The sequence below is a fragment of the Sus scrofa genome, chromosome 2, assembly GCF_054392235.1.
Source record: "Sus scrofa isolate SSC_HxYL_T2T_F1_AM1 chromosome 2, Sscrofa_HxYL_maternal_Yorkshire_Landrace_v2.0, whole genome shotgun sequence".
Lineage (NCBI taxonomy): Eukaryota > Metazoa > Chordata > Mammalia > Artiodactyla > Suidae > Sus > Sus scrofa.
The window spans coordinates 15488187-15507445 of record NC_139384.1 but is presented as its reverse complement, the minus strand read 5'-3'; the positions used below and the strand labels follow the sequence as shown (position 1 = coordinate 15507445).

The following is a 19259-nucleotide window of genomic DNA, read 5'->3' as shown; positions in this document are numbered from 1 at the left end:
GCGTCTTGATCTGGGGCACATTTCTTGGCACCTTACAACCTTGTTTCCTCTAATATCAAGTGAGAATATTAGTGTCCACTCAGTTGAGGAAACACATATGAACCTATGCACTACATGCTGTAGACAAAGAACCTCCGCTTATCTTTATGACCAGGTATGTAGGCCTAGGAAGAATGGCCATATTCAGCAATAATGCAGGAAAACTTTGAACCATGCAATAACCTGTAGAGGAATCATCTCCAGTGGTATTTTGAAAGAAGCTATGGGAGACTCATATTATGCAGACCAGTGGGTCTCAGGGAAAGATCTTTTCAATGGACTAAAGACTTTATGGTTTCTATCACTTAATATTGTCATTTCTACCTTTGTGGGTGTGTGGTGTGTTTAAATTTTGTTTACATTCTCATGATTGGTCTTGATAGTTTCAAAAGTTTCTTTGGCAAAAGAATGACATTTGGTGTTAGAGAGCTAGGTCCTACAAAAATACATTTCTTAAGCTCAGGTTTTTCATATCACAGATTAGACTAATGATACTTACCAGCTTTCTCTTGAAGAACAGGGGAAGGTGAAATGGACTATTATTCAATTGAAAAATCATGATCATTACATATGTAAAGTAACAATCTTTAATGGATCAGCACTATTGAGAACCTTACCTTCTGGTCTAGGGTGATATTAATGACATTTGAGAGGGTTCGAAACTAATCCATCTTCAAAACGACCTCCCTTTGGGATAAGTACCTTTCAAGATGAAACTCCTGACACAAGAAGAAAGATTCTTCAGATAATTTTAGTATCTTCTCAACAGTAGATAAGTACGTCACTTTAATAGTCTAAATATTTCCTCCTAGCCTAATGGCACAAATGGTTTCCCCAGAAATCCTGGGAGTTGGATTTAGAATGAATTGATTTTGAACACTATGGAGAAATGAGCTTTGATGGATGTCTCCGGTCCTATAAGCAGGAGGCAGGATGTGTGGTAGAAACACATTGAAATGCGCCATTCCATCCTTGATGCATCGTGCTCTGGATGTGTAAGGAGACAAACAAACAAAGACATGTTCCCATGCAATGCATGGATATTTAAAGAGATTTCCACAGTAGTTCGAGGACCCTTTTCTGAGAGCTGCTGTTTTCTCTCCCAGGAATTAATTACCTTCTTTGATGGAAAGGCTTTGTCTTTGAGCAGGTATTCTGGAGAGGCAGGTTGGAAAAACACACATTCTTATGTGGGGAATGGTATTCCCTGCCCTTGGAAACAAAACATGTGAGTCCCTTTTCTCTGTGTGAATCTGGGTATCTGAGCAACTTGAATGTCATGTGCGTAGCAAGGATGGCATAGTTCCAGTGTGAGGATCTCGGATGTGGTTAATCTGTGCCCTCATGGCAGAAAGAGGATTCTGTCTTCTTATCCATATGAAACCCTTTTCCTGGAAAGCTAGTGTTCATGGATTAACCACCAGATCAGAGAGGGCATAAAACTAATGACAGTGATTTAAAAGTCAGAACCTGGTTTTCCCATTCACCAGAGGCCTGAGGAAGAAAACTGAAATTCTAAATTATTCTCAACAATATATCTCTAGTACTCTTGTGATGGTCAGTATGGGACATTGGGCAAGATTAAACATGTGGAATGATGCGTAAACACAAGACGCACATTCAAAGTTCAAACACAAACAAAGCTTTACATTCTGGTCCCTTTGTATTATTTTACCTTTAGTCTTTCTAGGAGGTATGCAGTGATAAACTACTGAGGTTTAAATTTGCTTTCCCTCATGACTGCTATCATTGAACGTTTTTTTAAAGTATTTGAGGTATATTTGGGGTGGAGGGAGTTTCTTTTCACAAGCTCTAGCTTCCCTTCTGCCACTTGTGATGCTTTCTTAAATTTAGTTTCCACAGAAGCTAGAATTATCATTCGAAAACTCAAAGCTAACTTCAAAATTGTCTACTTAAATACTATGTAAGCTGGAAATTTTCCCATAGTACTTAGTATTAAACCTTCAAACAATTTTGAGACCCTCCTTGAACTTCGTTGTTCCTGTCTCTCCAACTTCATAATGTACTATTTTCCCATTTTGAGCTAAGTGTCCAGCATGTTGCCTGGCACACATGTTCATTCAGTAAATAACTTTTGAATAAATAGTTGATTTAACAAGCACATGAGTATTTAATATATTATGACTTGTTCATTCTTGTATTCACCTGCTGACCTTTGATATATATTTCATCTCACAGGAACACTGTTACTCTCCCTCATTCCTATTCATTCTGGGGATTGTATTTTATACATTGCATCCCATTTTGATGTCTTTTTTCATCCTGAAATTTTTTTATGACCCACCATATCTCTGTTGTGTGTCTTCCCAACAGACTTTGATGATGCCCTATGCTTCATTATCTTACAGGTTATAACAGTGTAATGTCATGTTCTGCCCCCTTGTTGGGGTCTGTCTGTGAAAGCAGCACTCAGGATTTTCTTCCTTCAGTGGTGAAGGGCCAGGAACTATCGATGTGCCTGCTAGAATCCTTGGACTGAAAATATGTGTTGTTTAATGAATGAAGGATAGAAGTAGTGAATGGAATATATTTATTCTGAAATTACAAACTTTGTACACATGACACTATATATGTCAAAAATAGCTTTTCATGATGTAATGTTACGAAAAAGCCAATTGAATAACAGAGAAATAGAGGAAAAACAGGCCACATTCACGGTGCGATGAAGTCTTGCCAGGAGCAGGGAGAGTATGAAGGTAAACTATTTCTTTATAGAATGAAACACTCAGGTGCAATTTTTGTCTTATTCTTAGTTTAAGCAGTATGAAAAACACGTTGTGGTTCCCAGAAGTATATAAATAAACTATCAGATAAAGGTAGAAAGAATTTCCTAGGCTCACGTACTCCTTTTTAATTAATTTTATTAAATTTTTCCCCATTTATACTCATGTTTACTCATTTGGTAATTATTATAAACAATAATTTATTCTACTTTTTCAAACTCTTTTTTTTTAATTTTTTTTATTTTCCCACTGTACAGCCGGCGGGTAGGTTTTCCTTACATGTATTTATTACAATTACATTTTTCCCCCAACCTTTCTTCTGTTGCAACATGAGTATCTAGACAAAGTTCTCAATGCTATTCAGCAGGATCTCCTTGTAAATCTATTCTAAGTTGTGTCTGATAAGCCCAAGCTCCGGATCCCTCCCACTCCCTCCCCCTGCCCCTCCCATCAGGCAGCCACAAGTCTTTTCTCCAAGTCCATGATTTTCTTTTCTGAGGAGATGTTCATTTGTGCTGGACATTAGATTCCAGTTATGAGTGATATCATATGGTATTTGTCTATGTCTTTCTGGCTCATTTCACTCAGGATGAGATTCTCTAGTTCCATCCATGTTGCTGCAAATGGCATTATGTCATCCTTTTTTATGGCTGAGTAGTATTCCATTGTGAATATATACAACATCTTCTGAATCCAATCATCTGTCGATGGACATTTGGGTTGTTTCCATGTCTTGGCTATTGTGAATAGTGCTGCAATGAACATGCGGTTGCATGTGTCTCTTTTAAGTAGAGTTTTGTCCGGATATGTGCCCAAGAGTGGGATTGCAGGGTCATATGTTAGTTCTATGGATAGATTTCTAAGGTATCTCCAAACTGTTCTCCATAGTGGCTGTACCAGTTTACATTACCACCAACAGTGCAGGAGGGTTCCCTTTTTGCCACAGCCCCTCCAGCACTTGTTATTTGTGGATTTATTAATGATGGCCATTCTGACTGGTGTGAGGTGGTATCTCATGGTAGTTTTGATTTGCATTTCTCTTATAATCAGCGATGTTGAGCATTTTTTCATGTGTTTGTTGGCCATCTGTATATCTTCTTTGGAGAAATGTCTATTCAGGTCTTTTGCCCATTTTTCCATTGATTGATTGGTTTTTTTGCTGTTGGGTTGTATAAGTTGTTTATATATTCTAGAGATTAAGCCCTTGTCGGTTGCATCATTTGAAACTATTTTCTCCCATTCTGTAAGTTGTCTTTTTGTTTTCTTTTGGGTTTCCTTTGCTGTGCAAAAGCTTTTCAGTTTGATGAGGTCCCATGGGTTTATTTTTGCTCTAATTTCGATTGCTTTGGGAGACTGACCTGAGAAAATATTCATGATGTTGATGTCAGAGAGTGTTTTGCCTATGTTTTCTTCTAGGAGTTTGATGGTGTCCTGTCATATATTGAAGTCTTTCAGCCATTTGGAGTTTATTTTTGTGCATGGTGTGAGGGTGTGTTCTAGTTTCATTGCTTTGCATGCAGCTGTCCAGGTTTCCCAGCAATGCTTGCTGAATAGACTTTCTTTTCCCCATTTTATGTTCTTGCCTCCCTTGTCAAAGATGAATTGACCATAGGTGTCAGGGTTTATTTCCGGAGTCTCTATTCTGTTCCATTGGTCTGTCTGTCTGTTTTGATACCAGTACCACACTGTTTTGATGACTGTGGCTTTGTAGTATTTCTTGAAGTCTGGGAGAGTTATGCCTCCTGCTTGGTTTTTGTTTCTCAGGGTTGCTTTGGCGATTCTGGGTCTTTTGTTGTTCCATCTAAATGTTTGAATTGTTTGTTCTAGTTCTGTGAAGAATGTCCTGGGTAATTTGTTTGGGATTGCATGGAATCTGTAGATTGCTTTGGGTAGGATGGCCATTTTTACAATATTGATTTTCCCAGTCCAGGAACATGGAATATCTTTCCATTTCTTTACATCTTCTTTGATTTCTTTGATTAAAGTTTTATAGTTCTTGGCATATAGGTCCTTTACTTCCTTGGTCAGGTGTATTCCGAGGTATTTGATTTTGTGAGGTGCAATTTTAAAAGGTATTATATTTTTGTATTCCTTTTCTAATATTTCATTGCTGGTATACAGAAATGCGACTGACTTCTGGATAATCTTATATCCTGCTACTTTGCTGAATTGATTAATCAGTTCAAGGAGTTTTTGGGTTGAGTCCTTAGGGTTTTCTATGTATAGTATCATGTCATCTGCATACAGTGACAGTTTGATCTCTTCTCTTCCTATATGGATGCCTTTGATTTCTTTTGTTTGTCTAATTGCTGTGGCTAGGACTTCCATACTATGTTGAAGAACAGTGTTGAGAGTGGGCATCCCTGTCTTGTTCCAGATTTGAGTGAGAAGGCTTTCAGTTTTTCCCCATTGAGTATTATATTTGCTGTGGGTTTATCATAAATGGCTTTGATTATATTCAGGAATGTTCCCTCTATACCCTACTTTTTCAAACTCTTGTTTTCAAGTGGGCACATACTTTATGAGGTTGACTGATTATTTATTTATTTATTTCTTTATTTATTTATATATTTTGACTGCATCTATGGTACATGGCAGTTCCCAGACCAGGGATTGAGTCCCAGCCACAGCTGTTACCTCTACTGCAAGCTGAGGCGATGCCTGATCCTTTAACCCACTGAACTGGGGCTTGAGCCTGTGCCTTCACAGTGCCCCTGAGCCACAGCAGTCAGATTCTTTACCTACTGTGCTAGAGTGGGAACTCCAATATGGTTAATACTTTGAAATTCATGATAAAATATTACTTTAATCAATTTAATAACATGAAATTCCTGTCAAATAATCATTTCATTTGAATCATCCCTTTCTGATGGATTATTAGTGTAAGATGGTCACAAGGACAATATAAAATGATTCTGAGTTATATATGGAAATTTGGAAATGATGTAATATTCATTATTCATGCTTTAGAGATTATGTGGCCTTTGTATTTTATAATCCTAAAGGAGTTTCATAACACAATGTTACAGAAAATTCCTAACCATCAACCACAATATTTAAAAATGGGTAGATTGACTAATAAAATGATTAGAATTTAGTTGTATGTAATCAACCAATTATATAATAGTATACATGCTAACAAATATGAAAATATAGTGCTAATATCATGCATATTAAGAATACAAAGGGAATGATTTCTTCATATGATGATATACATGTAATAAGTGAGTTAATTTATTACATATGTATATGGTCCAGCAGAGTCCCAGAGTCCATCTCTATGACTGGTGACTATTCTAATTATGTACCTTTGGTCATCATTTTCTGAGAGTATATCAGAGCAGTTAAGATCATAGTCTGATCAGTTATATTCTGATGACTGGTTCTTCAGTATTTCTCTTTTGGAACTTGGTCATTTTGGTTTCTTCACTGAGGTTTTAATGGTGATAACCGCAGTACCTCCCTAACTCTTTGGATTGTTACAGTGATTATTCCTAAAGACCAGTATGTATCTTTATTGACTTTATCTTGTTTTATTAAAGTAAAATCATTGAATCCATATACATTAGTAATTAAGTGGATTTGTGCCCAAATTTGGTAGAATTTTCCATAAATGTAGTGAATAGTCCTGGGATAGATTTTTTTTTCTTGTTGTTGATCACATTTTCTTGTACCCATTTTATTTCCTCTTCTGGCAGAATCTATGTTTTGTAGTGATTTTATTTTTCTTTATCTCATAAGACATTTTGCTGAGATTAACAAAAATCTCTTTATGACCCTTGCCTCTCTTCACTCAAATTTGGGATCTAGGCACATTTGTTTCACTTGAAATGGCTTTCACACTAAGCAATTTCCTAATGGCATTTTTCAGCTGGGCATTTCTCAAGGTATAGATTAAGGAATTTACCATGGGAGTTATCATAGTGTAGAAGACAGCAACTGCTTTATCAATAGGTAAAGTAACTACTGGTTGCATGTACTCAAATATGCAGGGCACAAAGAAGATGACAACTGCTGTGATGTGGGAGACACAGTAGAGAGGGCTTTTCATCTGGCCTCCAGGCTTTGGGACCTAAGGGTTAAAGGATGACCGCATAAGAGCCAAGCAAGCGTAGGAAGTTTAATAGACAGATGAATCCACTGTTGGCAGCAACAAAGAACCCTAGAGTGTGGGTATCAGTGCAGGCCAGATCAAGCAAAGGGATCAGGTCACACATAAAGTGATCTATGACATTAGGGCCACAGAAGGGCAATCTGAAGATGAAGAGGATCTGAATGAATCCATGGAGAAAGCCTCCTGCCCATGACACTCCCACCAGCAGGCCACATAGCTGCCGATTCATGATGGTTGCATAGTACAAGGGTTTGCAGATGGCCACATAGCGGTCATAGGCCATAGCCGACAGCAGAATGATATCAGCCCCTCCAAAGAAATGTTCCCCAAAGATCTGCATTATGCATCCATGGAAAGTCCTTGTTTTCTTGTCATGGATTGAGTCTACCACCAGTTTAGGGGTATCCACACAGGAATAGCAAGCATCGATGAAAGAGAGATGAGCCAGGAAAAAGTACATGGGGCACCTGATTAATGGGCTGATAATGGTGGTGACCACGGTGAGCACATTTCCTCTCAGAGAGACATTGTAAATGAGCAAACACACCACAAATATGACTTTCTGCATGTGTGGATTCTGCGTGAAGCCCAGTAGCATGAACTCTGTTACATTATTCCTAGTTTCCAAGTGGTTCACATTATTGTTAACCGTATTATCTGAAAGTAAAGAAAGTTTATTTTTTTAAGCTCACCCTTGAGTTTGTTAAGCCCCTCCATCTAATAAATTTCAAATGCCTATATTCTATTGGATTCTAAATTCTTATAAAGTTTTCATTGAGATAAAAGTTTGGTCTGATATCTTAAAGATTCTTCAGCTGTGAGTGTATTAGAAAATGAGAATATGAGTGCCCATATGAGAATATTATGTAAGAATAGGAGAACATGAATGGAAGGGGAAGACAGACTTGAGAGAAAGGGAATCTGTGTACAAGTCTAGGGAAGAGATTTATGTGACTTGGATGAAGTGGGCTGAGGCTTAGCAAGGGGACAGAAGCCTGATAATTAACTTTTAGGCAATCCCACTCTGAGGCATATATCCAGACAAAACTTTCCTTAAAAAATACCCATGCACCCGCATGTTCATTGCAGCTCTATTCACAGTAGCCAGGACATGGAATCAACCCTTATGTCCATCGACAGATGATTGGAATTGGAGGATGTGGTATATGTACACAATGGAATATGACTCAGCCATAAAAAAGAAATACATAATGCTATTTGTGACCACTTGGTTGGAACTAGAGAGTCTCATACTGAGTGAAGTAAGTCAGAAAGAGAAAGACAAATACCATATGATATCACTTATATCTGGTACCTAATATATAGCACAAATGAGCCTTTCTTTCCACTGAGAAATGTCTACTTGGAGAGTAGACATGTGGTTGCCTGGACATGCAGGGAGGGAGTGGGAATGATTGGGAGCTTGGGGCAAATGTATGCAAACTCTTGCTTTTGCAATGGATTAAGAATGAGATCGTGCTGTGTAGCACTGAGAGTTATGTCTGTATGCTTACAACAGAGCATGATAATGGGAGAAAAAAGTATATATACGTGTATGTGTAACTAGGCCTCCTTGCTGTACAGTGGAAAACAATTGTTTTTGGGAAATAACAATAAAACAATGGAATTAAATGTAGCAAAACCTTGGTAATGAGGAAGTGATGAAGAGGGTACAGGAGCTAGCGTCTGGTATAAGAAAAGTGGTAAACCATGTTCCTTCAATCCAATAAGTTTAAAGAGCTGATAAAGATGGTTTTAATAATTGATTGTTATGGGCATGGCCTAATAGAATCATGTGCATGGTATTATTCCATCCATGTTGATCACGGTAACGAGTTTGAGAGATGAATGTTGATCATAATGCACATGATAATATTAGCTAAACCTTAATGCACATTGACTCTCCTTCAATAACATTAGTTTTAATTAGCTTCATGAATGCTTACTGCTTTCTAAGTTGTTTTTTTTTCCAGGCATTTCTTTAGTCATCATTCCAAAAGTATGAGATGATCACCACTATCATATTTGTACTTATTTTACATACTAGGGAGCAGAAGCAGAGAGAAGTTAAGGATCGATCTTAACAACGTCAAGCAGCTAATAAAGCTCAGATCTAAGAATAGTTCAGGTTATACATCTTATTTTTATTTTCATCAAAATTCTTCAAATGTGGCCCATATTGTTGGGTTAAAATAAACACTGTTGAACTAGTCAACTCCTTTGGATGTGACCATAATAATTATGGTTATGTTAATTCTCTTTCAGAGGCAAGTATATATGAATCCATTTCATTGACCAGCATATAAATTCACATGCACACAGACTCAGTCATATACACACAGATCCACATATTGGAATTTCCAGTTTGGAATAACTATGTGGTCCTGCTTTCACTGAAGGTCTGCTTTCATTTTGTCTCTCCCACACCCCAGCATCTTTCCTCTCCAGTTTCCCTACTAAACAAGAACCCACGGACTCTTCTGAACAGCATTGAAATGATGGTGTCAGTGGTTGCGTATGTTAGTTTGAGAAGTATAAAAAGCAATCATGTATGAAAATTCTTTCTCCACTCTCAGTTTCCTGAAATGGGGTAGATTTCCTGGCACCTTACACCCTTGTGTCCTCTAATATCAAGTGAGGATAATACTGTCCATGCAGGCTATTATGAGTATTGATTGAGGAAACATGTATGAAGGTATGCACTACAGAGCTGTAGACAAAGAAACTTCACTTATGTCTATGACTCTCTGTGCATGCAGGAGTAGGAAGAATGGCTATATTCAGCAATAATACAGAAAAACCTAGGCCCATGCAATAAACTGTAGAGGAATCATCATTGGAAAGAAGCTGCAGGAAACTCATATTATGCAGATCAGTGGATCTCAGGAAAAGACCTTCCTATTGGGGGAAATAGTGTATGACTTATATCACTTAAAAAATTCACATTTATATCATTTGGGTGAGAAGTGTGTTTCAATTTTGTTGACGTTTTCATGATTAGTCTTCTTTGCTTCACATGTGTCTCTTGGAGAAAGAATGCTATCTGGTGTAGAAAGCTGAATGCTTCAAATGAATTTCTTCATCTTGGGTATTTTCTATTGTAGATTAGATTAATGATCGTTATCAACTTTGTCTTGAAGAATGGAGGAAGGTGAAATGCACTATTCCTCTATGCAAAAAATATTGAAAAATCATGAGTATTGTACATGTAAATAAACAATCTTTGGCAAGCATCCGCACTATTGTGAAACTTACCTTCTGGTCTTGGGTGATTTAAATGATATTTGAGAGGGTTGAAAACTGATCCATCTTCACAATGACCTCCTTTTGGGATAAGTACCTTTCAAGGTGAAAGACCTGACACAAGAGGAAAGAGATTCTAGAGATAATTCATTATCACATTAACAATAGAAAAGTGAGTCATTGTAATAGTCTCAATATTTCCTTCTCACCTAAAGCCTCAAATGGTTTCCCCAGAAACCTTGGGAGTTGAATTTAGAATGCATTCATTTGGAACCCCATGGAGAAATGAGCTTGCATGGATGGCTGTGGTTCTACAAGCAGGAGGCAGAATGTGTGGTAGAAACACATTGAAATGAGTCATTCCATCCTTGATGCATCCTGCTCTCGATGTGCAAACCGCAAGAACAAAAAGTGTTTTCTCCATGCAATGCCTGAGTATTTAAGAGGTATCCAGTAAAGGTCAAGGCCCTTTTCCTTAGAGCTGCTACTTTCTCTCCCAGGAGTTAATTACCTTCTTTGATGGAAAGGCTTTGTCTTCGAAGCAGGTATTCTGGAGAGCCAGGTTGGAAGAGCACACATTTTTGTGTGGGGAATTGTATTCCCTGCCCTTGGAAACAAAACCTGTGAGTCCCCTTTCTCTGTGTGAACCTGGGTATCTGAGAAACTTGAATGTCATGTGCACAGCAAGGATGGCATAGTTCCAGTGTGAGGATCTCTGATGTGGTTAACCTGTGCCCTCGTGGCAGAGAGAGAAATCTGTCTTCTTATCAATATGAAACCCTTTTCCTAGAGACCTAGTGTTCATTGCTTGAGGTGTAGAGCAGTGAGTGTGTAAATCTAATGACAGGGATTGAAAAGTACTCACATTCAGAACCTGTTTTTCCCATTTACCAGAGGCCTGTGGAAGAAAAAAGGAATTCTCAAATATTCTCAGTAAGTTATACCTTGTACTCTTGTGATGGTCAGTATGGGACATTAAAAAACATTAAACTTGTGGAATGATATTTAAACACAGGAAGACTCATTCAGAGTTCAAATGCAAATAAAGTTCTACATTCTGGTCCCTTTGTATTATTTACTTTTATTCGTTCTGGGAGATTTGCAATGATAAAATGTTGAATTTTTAGTTTCCTTTCCCTCTTGACTAGTAATGAACATTTTTTTTAAAGTAGTGATTTAGGTATATTTGGCAGAGGGCAGGTAGTTTCTTTTCATGTTCTTTGTAAAAGTTCAAAATAAGAATTCCTTAGTTCCCGTTCTAGCTCAGTGTGTTAAGAAAGTGAAATAGTGTCCATGAGGATGCAGGTTCAATGGCTGGCCTTTCTCAGTGGGGTAATTATCTGTAGTTGCTATAATTAAGCTGTAGGTAGGTCCTGAATGCGACTTGCATCCAGGATTGTTGTGGCATGGGCTGGCAGCTGAAGCTCTGATTTGACCACCTTTAGCCTGGCAACTTCCATATGCCCCAGGTGTCCAGAAAGAATGGGGCTGTGGGGTGTCAGCAGCCCAGAGACATAGCAGCAATTCCCAGGTGCAGTGGGGCCCAGTGAACGAGATCTGACCAGAAACAGCCGTGTCCACCCCATTCTGCATCATCTCTGGCAAAGCTCAAGCCTGCATCCATTTACACCTGAATCATTACAGTAACCTCCCAGCTCCCTTCCTGCTGCCTTTCAATACTTCCTTCAATTTAGTTTCCATACAGAAGCCAGAATTATCATTCTAAAACTCAAAACTGACTTCATCATTTTCTAGTTTAAAAGTATGTACCTTGGAAATTTTCCCTAGAGTACTTAGCATTAAACCTTCAAACAATTATAACACCCTCCTTGACCTTCTGTGTTCCTCTCTCTCCAACTTCATAATGTACTGTTGTCCCTTTTTGAGCTAATTGTCCAGGATGTTCCCTGCCACACAATGGACATTTGGGAAATTACTTTTGAATAAAGAGTTAACAAGCACAGGGCTATTTAATTTATTTCGACTTCTGCATTCTTGTATTCACCTGTTGACCTTTGATATATACTCCATCTCCCAACAACACTGTTACTCTCCCTGATGCCTATTCGTTCTTCTGATTCTGTTTTATCCACTGCATCCCATTTTGATGTCTTTTTCATCCTGAAAAATTTTTCTGACCCACCATGTCCGTGTTGTGTGTCTTCCTAACAGACATTGTTGACACATTGTGTTTTAATATCTCACTGTTATTATAGTGTGAAGTCACTTTTGGCTCCCTTATTGGGGTCTCTCTGTGAAAGCAGCACTCAGGTTTTTTTCTTTATTCAGTACTGAAGCCCCAGCATGTTTTGATGTGCCTGCTTGAATCCTTAGCCTCAAAGTATGTGTTCCTAAATAAATGAAGGACCGAAGCAATGAAAGGCATATATTTAGTCTGAAGTTGCAGATTTTGCATGAGTGAAGCTACATCTGTCAAAAACAGCTTTCCATGATGTAATGTTACCAAAGAGCCAACTGATTAACAGAGAAATAGTGGGAAAACAGGCCACATTCATCGTGTGATGATATCTTGCTAAGAAAAGGGGAAATATCAAGGTAAACTCTTTCTTCGTAGAATGACATACTCAAGTTTAATGTTTTTCTTATTCTTAGTTTAAGCATTAACAAATATAAATTGTGCTTCCAGAAGAGATATAATTAAAATCTTGGATGAACGTAGAAAGAATTTCCTACTACTATAACTTCTTTTTTTCTATACTTTACTAAAATTTTCCCGCTTTGTACTTACTCATTTGGTAATTGTGATAAATCACAAATATTCTACTTATTCAAACTGTTGTGTTCAAGTGAGTACAGAATTTATGAGTATGACTGGTTTAGTATTTTCCTTTTTTATATATAATGATTTTTGTGTGTTTCCATTATCGCTGGGTAGACAGTATTCTGTAAAGTTTCTACTGTACAGAACCCAAACAGGCCCACACCAAGACATATCATCATAAAAATGCAAATGTTAAATATGTTTTCTTTTTTTAATGATGGCACCATGGCATATGGAAGTTCCCGGACCAGGGATTGAATCTTAGCCACAGCTGTTACCTCCACAGCAGCTGTGGCAATGCCTGATCCTTTAATCCACTGGAGTGGGGATCGAGCCTGTGCCTCCACAGTGACCCTGAGCTGCAGCAGTCAAATTCTTTTCCTATGGTTCCACAGTGGGAACTCTGATATGATTGTTTAATAACTTGAAATTCCTGGTAAAATATTAATTTAATGAATTTAATAAAATTCCTAACCAACCTAATATTATTTTATTTGAATCATCCCTCTTTCTGGTGGATTATTAGCAGAAGATGGTCTCAAAGACAATACAAAATGCTTCTGAGTGGGAGAAGGAAATTTGGAAACATGATGCAATATTCATTATTCATGTTTTAGAGATTAAAATGGGCCGTATCTTTTATATTCCTAAAGGAGTTACATAACACAATGTTATCAAAAATGTGTCATGATCAACCATGATATTTAAACATGGGCAGATTTACTGATAAAATCATTAGAATTTAGCCATATGTAGTCAACCAATTATATAATAGTATGTATGCTAACAGAGATGAATCTATAGTGCAATATATCATACATATGAAGAATATAAAGGAAAGTATTTCTTCATATGCGGATATACATGTAATTTGTTTATTAGATATGTATGTGGTCCAGCACGGTCCCTCAGTCCATCTCTATGACTGGTGACTGTTGTAATCATGTTACCTTTTTGTCATCTTTTCCTGACAGTGTATCACAGCAGTTAAGAACATAGTCTGAGCGATCAGTAATATTCGGATGAGTGGTTCTTCAGTATTTCTGTTTTGGAACTTAGTCATTTCTGTTTGTTCCCTCAGCTGTGAATGGCGTAACAGCAGAGCCTACCTAACTCTTTGGATTATTACAGAGATTATTCCTAAAAACCAGTATATATTTTTAATTCCTATGTTGTTTAATTAGAATAAAAGTTAAAATGCATATACATTGATTAACTTAGTGAGTGTATGACCCAATTAAATGGAATTTTCCAAATACAAAGAGAATAGTCCTGTCTAGGTTCCCCCCCCCCCCATTTTCTTGCACCATTTTAATTCCCCTTCTGGCATACTCTATGATTTGTAGTGTTTTATTTTTTTTTAATCTCTTGCTGAGACTAACACAAATGTTCTTATGACCCTTGCCTCTTATTCACTCACATTTGGGCTCTAGGCACATTTATATTTCACTTGAAATGGCTTTCACACTAAAGAGTTTCCTAATGGCATTTTTCAGCTGTGCATTTCTCAAGGTATAGATTAAGGGATTTAACATGGGAGTTATCATACTGTAGAATACAGCAACTGCCTTATCAACAGGTAAAGTAACTGCTGGTCGCACATACTCAAATATGCAGGGCACAAAGAAGATGACAACTGCTGTGATGTGGGAGACACAGTAGAGAGGGCTTTTCATCTGGCCTCCAGGCTTTGGGACCTAAGGGTTAAAGGATGACCGCATAAGAGCCAAGCAAGCGTAGGAAGTTTAATAGACAGATGAATCCACTGTTGGCAGCAACAAAGAACCCTAGAGTATGGGTATCAGTGCAGGCCAGATTAAGCAGAGGAATCAGGTCACACCCAAAGTGATCTATGACATTAGGGCCACAGAAGGGCAATCTGAAGATGAAGAGGATCTGAATGAATCCATGGAGAAAGCCTCCCAGCCATGACACTCCCACCAGCAGGCCACATAGCCTCCGATTCATGATGGTTACATAGTACAAGGGCTTGCAGATGGCCACATAGCGGTCATAGGCCATCACCGTCAGCAGGATGATATCAGCCCCTCCAAATAAATGTTCCCCAAAGATTTGCATCATGCATCCATGGAAAGTGGTTGTTTTCTTGTCATAGAGTGAGTCTACCACCAGTTTAGGTGTATCCACACAGGAATAGCAAGCATCGATGAAAGAGAGATGAGCCAGGAAATAGTACATGGGGCACCCAATTAATGGGCTGGTAGTGATGGTGACCACGGTGAGCACATTTCCTCCCAGAGAGACAGTGTAGATGAGCAAAAACACCACAAATATGACTTTCTGCATCTGTGGATTCTGCGTGAGTCCCAGTAGAAGGAACTCTGTTACATTGTTCCTAGTCTCCATGTAGTTCATGTTACTGTCAACCACAATACCTGAAAAAAAAAAGTGCTTTTATTTTTTTTAGCTACATCTTACCTTAATTAATGCTCTCCATCAAATAAATATCAAATGCCTATATTTTACTGGATTCTAAATTCTTATAAGCTTTTCCTTCAGATAAAAAAAACTTGTTTGATTCCTTGAAGGTTATTAAGTCTTTGTTTGTGAGAAAATGAGTATGAGAGTGTCAGTAGGAGAATATTACTGGAAGTGGAAGACGTAATGAGGGAACTGAGAGTGAGTGAATCTTATGTACAAGTCTAGTGAAGCATTTTGTATGACTTGGATGAAGTTGGCAGAGACTCAGCATCGGGACAGAGGCCAGAAAATTAACTTTAAGTATGTAATTAAATTTAAGAAGCCATTGATAATGGGAAGGTGATGAACATGGTACAGGAGACAGAGTCTGCTCTAAGCAAAGTGGTAAACCATGTGTCTTCAATCCAAGAATTTTATACTAGCTGATGAAGATGGTTTTAATAATTGTTTGCTATGGGAATGGCATTATAGGGACATATGCATGGTATTTTTCCATCCATGTTGATCACTGTAAATAATTTTAGATACTGTACAGTAGACAATTGACAGAACACTGTAAACCTGGTATAATGGGAAAAATCAATTAAAAGAATTTTAGAGCCTATTGTTAATGGGAATACACATGATAATATTAACTAAAGTGTAATTTAAATCAACTGTACTGCAATAAAATTCATTTTAATTGGCTTAATGTAGTAATGATTGCACTCTAAGTGTTTTTTTGTTCTTCAAGACATTTGGTTAATCCTCATTACAAAATTATGAGATGATCACCACTATCATCTTTGTATGTATGTTACACACTAGGGAGCAGAAGCAGAGAGAAGTTAAAAGAATCTCAACAAAATCAAGCAGCTAATAAATGACAGATGTAAGGATAGTTCAGATTATACATATTATCTTTATTTTTCCTCCAAATTCTTTAACTGTGTCCAGTAGTGTTAGGTTAAATTAAATACTATTCAACTTGTCAACTCCTTTTGATGCAGCCTTAATAGATATGGTACTAAAATACTCCTTTGGAGGCAAATATATATGAATCCATTTCTTTGACAGACATATTAATACACATACACATAGACTCAGACATATACACACGGTTAAACATATTGGAATTTCCAGTATTGGATAACTGTGTGGTTCTGCTTTCACCAAATGTCTGTTTTCATTTAGTTTTTCCCTCATCCTGGGATCTTTCCTCCCAAGATTCTGTACTAATCATGAATCCACAGATACTCCTGAAAAGTGTTGAATTTATGATGCCAGTGGTTGAGTATATTGGTTTGAGAACCAGAAATAAAACTCAGATTAAAAAATTATTTCCCCACTCTCAGCTCCTTGATCTGAGGTACATTGGTTGGCCCCATACAATTTTGTTTCCTCTAATATCAAGCGAGAATATTCATGTGCACTCAGCTATAATGGGTTTTGATTGGGGAAACATATGAACATATGCACTACATGCCGTAGACAAAGAACCTTCACTTGTTTTTCTGACTCTCTATGAATATAAGCGTAGGAAGAATGGCCATATTCAACAATAATACAGAAAAGCATTTACCATGAAACAAATGTGGAGGATTCACCTGCAGTTTTCCTTTAAAAGAGCTACAGGAGACATCGTATGCATAACAGTGGATCTCAGGAAAAGATCTTCCTGTAGGACTAAATAGTCTGTGATGTATATCGCTTAATAGTCTCCTTTATACCTTTGTGTGTGTGTGAGGTGTGTTTAAATTTTGCATACATTCTCATGATTCATCTGAATTGTTTCAAATGGGTCTCTTGGCCAAAGAAAGATATCTGGTATAGAGAGCTGGGTCCTACAAATACATTTAATAATCTTGAATTTTTCATTTGTTAGGGTAGATTAATGATGTTCAACAACTTTCTCTTGAAGAGTGGGGAAAGATATAAGGCATTACTATGAACTTGAAAAATGTTGAAAAATCAGAATCATTATATATGTAAAGTGACAATCTGTAATCAGCATCAGCACTACTGAGAACCTTACCTTCTGGTCTTGGGTGATATTAATGATATTTGAGAGGGCTCAAAACTAATCCATCTTCACAATGACCTCCTTTTGGGATAAGTACCTTTCAACATCAAAGACCTGGCACAAGAGGAAAGAGAGTCTTCAGATAACTCCTTATCACATCGACAATAGATAAGTAAGTCATTTTAACAGTCTAAAAATATGCTTCTAGCCTAGCGCCTCAAATGGTTTGCACAGAAAACCTGGGAGTGGAGTTTAGAATGGATTCCTTTGGTTCACCACGGAGCAATGAGCTTTGATGGATGGCTCTGGTGCTATAAGCAGGAGGCAGAATGCGTGGTAGAAACACATCGAAATACGCCATTCCATCCTTGATGCATCGTGCTGTGGATGTGTAAAGAAACACAGAAACAGAAGACATGTTCCCATGCCCTGCATGGATCCTTAAAGAGGTTTCCACAAAAGTTCGAGGCCCTTTTCCTTAGAGCTGCTATTTTCTCTCCCAGGAATTAATTACCTTCTTTGATGGAAAGGCTTTGTCTTCGAAGCAGGTATTCTGGAGAGGCAGGTTGGAAGAGCCCATAATCTTCTGTAGGGAATTGTATTCCCTGCCCTTGGAAACAAACCCTGTGAGTCCCCTTTCTCTGTGTGAATCTGGGTATCTGAGCAACTTGAATGTCATGTGCGTAGCAAGGATGGCATAGTTCCAGTGTGAGGATCTCGGATGTGGTTAACCTGTGCCCTCATGGCAGAAAGAGGATTCTGTCTTCTTTGAATATGACAACCTTTTCTAGGAAACTTACTATTTATTCCATGAGAGCTAGAGCAGTGAGGGTGTAAAACTAATGACAGAGATTTAAAAGTACTCACATTCAGAACCTCTTTTTCACATTCACCAGAGGCCCTTGGAAGAAAAGAACAGTTCTAAAACAATTTCAATTTTATCTCTGGTGCTTTGGTGATGGTCAGTATGGCACATTAGGCAACATTAAATATGTGGAATAATATCTAAACGCATGAAGCTATTCTAAATTCAAACACAAGGGACATTCTGGTTCCTTTGTTGGCATTTTACTTTTCGTCATTCTAGGAGATATTCAGTGATAAATTATGGAGTATTTAGTTTGCTATCCGTGATGAATAACTACATTGACCATTTTTTTTAACTGTCATTATAGGTAAATTTTTTTGGGGGGAGGGTGTTTCTTTTCATGTTCTTTTAAAATTTGTAATTAAGAAAAAAACAAAACAAAGCAGGAGTTCCCATTATGGCTCAGTCGTTAATGATTCTGACTAGGAACCATGAGGTTGCAGGTTCGATTCTTGGCCTCACTCAGTGGGTTAAGGATCGGGCTTTGCCATGAGCTGCAGTGTGGGTCACAGATGCGGCTTGGATCCTTTGTTGCTGTGGCTGTGGTATATGCCAGTGGCTACAGCTAGGATGGTACCCCTGGCCTGGGAACCTCCATGTGTTGCAGGTGCAGGCTTAGAAAAAAAAAAGAGCAAAAATAAATAAATTAATGAATTAATAAATTAATTAATTAAAAAAATGAAAACAAGAGCTCCTTAGTTCCCTTTCTAGCTCAGTGGGTTAGGAAACAGACATAGTGTCCTTCAGGATGCTTGGTCAATCCTTGGCCTCATTCAGTGGGTTAATGTGCTGGAGTTGCTGTACCTAAGCTGTGATTTAGGTGTCAATTCTTGTGCCTGTGGATTAGGCTGGCAACTGAAGCTCTGCTTTTACCATAAGCCTGGGAACTTTCATATACCACAGGTATGCAGAATGAACGGGTCTGTGGACTGTCAGCAGCCCAGACACACAGCAGCAATTCCTGGGTTCAGTGGGGCCCAGTGCATGAGATCTGACCAGAAGCAGCCGTGTCTACCTCATTCTGC

The 19259-nt window shown here is 38.0% G+C and overlaps 1 protein-coding gene and 1 pseudogene across 2 annotated transcripts in view; one reads left to right on the top strand and one right to left on the bottom strand.

Moving 5' to 3' along the window:
- LOC146405189 (olfactory receptor 1165-like) overlaps positions 1 to 19259 on the top strand; it is a 458625-nt gene that overhangs the window by 186200 nt on the left and 253166 nt on the right. The gene's annotated exons all lie outside the window — the stretch shown is intronic.
- LOC146405207 (olfactory receptor 4C46-like) lies at positions 14280 to 17459 on the bottom strand (annotated as a pseudogene). The gene is made up of 2 exons (XR_014836593.1): positions 17379 to 17459; positions 14280 to 15318 (listed from the first exon to the last, which is right to left on the bottom strand). The product of XR_014836593.1 is annotated as an olfactory receptor 4C46-like (transcript).